Raw genomic sequence first — 2,822 nt, forward strand, 5'->3', positions numbered from 1 at the left:
TTGGTTTACCTATTGCCTTGCAGTGTCTGGCAGCACTGTGTTCCTGTTAGAGCCACCAGCACAAGCACCAGACGATGCTGATCCAGTGAGTACTCCATCAAAGGCATACTGTAGGCCTGGCATGTCTTGTCTACTAGCTTCAATATGAATCCGATTAAATGTGATAGGGTGAAGGCCCCAGTGCAGCAGCAACAGCACATGATGGAGACGATGATGAGGAGGAGACCATCTCTCTGGATTCCAGAAGGCATGAGGTATCATGTTAAGACTGTGAAAGTACTATTTACTCTACAATGGTGAGGAGTCCTCATCAAAATCAAAAATCTAATTTCTTTTACAGGCCCAGATGCTATACAGTGGGAAAACCAGCCTGGCAACATAGTGCGTATTAATAAAAGGACACCACATCCTGCCAAATTCCAGCTGCGCTAATTGTATTGTGTTCACAGAGCTCACAAGCTATCAGAAAGTTGTATGGCAACCACCTCCGGGCCAAATAGAACTGGCAGACATAGACATTCAGTACAAGAAGAAAAAGATGGAAAATCTTGCACTGGAGTCCGAAATAAAAAAGAGGACATTAGGAAACTGGACCTTGAAATAAAAAAACTTGAGAGGGAGGTGAGATATGCCTTCAATGTACACTGTATGCTAACTGTAAACACAAATGTATTAATCATTATTTTTCTTTCCTCCCCAGCTCCAAGAAGATGACAGCTCAAAATAAAAATTAGGTATATTCTCGTAAAGTCAAGTGAGCATGACATATGAGCTCTTATTGTGAGCACACAGGACGGTGGCATCTTTCTAAGGTTTTTTTTATTTTCCCAGCAATCAGTACAACCAAGTCATCGTTATAAGGCATCGCCCTCTTTGCCACCCCCCCAGCACCAGGTGTGGCCACTAGCCATATGAAGGCCCAAAATTGTGTGTTCCTTTCTGCTCTGACAATGGCATGCCCATTCGTGCGAGATGTGGTGATGAAGAAGCACTTGTGCTAGGAGGAGGCCTTCAGGCGAGAAAGGGTCTTCAGGGACCGGTTGGACCACTGGCCTTCCCTGATGACCATCTATATAAAGATACAGGTTTTCTGCAGATGGCATCAGGTATCTATGCAGACTACTGGGTCCAGGATTAAGCACCGCACTGCACGGAGCCATGCACTGAGTGTGGAGCAAATGGTTTGTGTGGCCTTGCGCTTTTTTGCTAGTGGAGCCTTCCTGTACTCAGTGGGGGATGCAGAACAGCTGAACAAGGCCACAATTTGCCGCACAATAAGGAGTGTGTGTCTGGCTATCAAAGCATTAGCAGATGTCTTCATCTCCTTCCCTGGCCACAGAAGACTCTGTGACATCAAAGAGGAGTTCTATAGGATTGCAGGTAAGAGGATCTACAAATTACAGGACAACTGTTAACACATAGTAGGATACTCATTACTTTGTGTGACAGGTTTCCCCAATGTCATTGGTGCAGTGGACTGCACACACATAAGGATAAAAGCCCCCTCAGGTGCCCATGAGGCCGATTTTGTGAATAGGAAATCCTTTCACAGCATTAATGTTCAGGTGAACATAACATTTTGATATTGTCCATTGACGAACACTCTGCATTGCCAGTGATGTGCATTGATTGGTGTAATATTCCTCATCTTATGATTTCAGATGGTCTGCATGCTGACTGTGTGTCAGCAATGTTGTGGCAAAATGGCCTGGCTCAGTCCATGACTCCAGAATCTTTCGGGCCTCTGAAATCTATCAGTGCCTATCACAAGGTAAGCCACACAACCCCTATTTATAACCATCATGGCTGTGTCAAGAATATCACTGTGTTTATGAGGTAGTAATGATGAGATTTTGTGTTGACAGGTGAATTCTCTGGTGTGTTGCTGGAGACAGGGGGTATGGCTGCCAGCCTTTTCTCCTGACACCTTTCACAGACCCCCAGGAAGCACAGCAGGCCTACAACCATGCCCATGCCAGGACCAGGGCCAGAGTTGAAATGACCTTTGGCCTCCTGAAGGCACGCTTTCACTGCCTTCACAAATTAAGGGTCAGCCCTGTTAGGGCATGTGATATTACTGTAGCTTGTGCTGTCCTCCACAATGTGGCCTGCCTGAGGAAGGAGAGGGCCCCCAGAGTGCCACCAGCCATGGACTGGGACAATCCGGCAATCTTCCCTGATGACGACAGTGGTCGGCTGCTGAGGGACCAATATGTGTTGAATTATTTTAGTTAGTATGTGTGCTTCCATTTTGGTTAAATATGTCCTGCGGTGGCAGAGGAATTTGGGTTTTTTTGGGTTTGTTTTTTGACGAATTTGGCCTCTTATGATGTTTGTGCGGTATACTGTGTGTAATACAAGGCTGCAGGGAGGCTACTGCATCCATTCATTTGTCTGTTCAGTTGATGTGTATGGATTTGTCCTGCATTTATTTTAGTGTGCAGACATGCAGGGTGTGTTATATACAGACCTTTGAATGTGTATGTATCATTTTGTATAATATGCTTGGATTCTGTGCTTTCCATCTTGTAGAGTCACTGTGACTTCAGTTTCGAAAGGAGCTGATGGTTTACCTGCTTTGTTTTGTCCTTATTCAATAAAGGAACATAATGTTACACATTGTGTTTTTATATTCATATGGAATGTGTATTTGTTTAATTGACAGAGTACTAGGGCCACACTGAAGAAAAAGGATAAAGTCATACATTTATGAGGCTGGTTCTTTCTGCAGAAAAGCTACATATTGTTTTTACAGTTTTGATACTTATGACAATGTGATACTTAATATTCTGGCACATCAGCATGTCTTTGTTTATGAAACG

The 2,822-nt window shown here is 44.1% G+C and overlaps 1 long non-coding RNA gene across 1 annotated transcript; it reads left to right on the forward strand.

Moving 5' to 3' along the window:
• Positions 1-1,684: 1,684 nt before the first annotated feature.
• Positions 1,685-2,636, forward strand: LOC139027414 (uncharacterized). Its single transcript, XR_011479498.1, has 2 exons — positions 1,685-1,771; positions 1,866-2,636. It is a non-coding gene; the product is annotated as an uncharacterized lncRNA (long non-coding RNA).
• The last annotated feature ends 186 nt before the right edge of the window (positions 2,637-2,822 follow it).

This window comes from Salvelinus sp. IW2-2015, unplaced genomic scaffold (assembly GCF_002910315.2).
Source record: "Salvelinus sp. IW2-2015 unplaced genomic scaffold, ASM291031v2 Un_scaffold16299, whole genome shotgun sequence".
NCBI lineage: Eukaryota > Metazoa > Chordata > Actinopteri > Salmoniformes > Salmonidae > Salvelinus > Salvelinus sp. IW2-2015.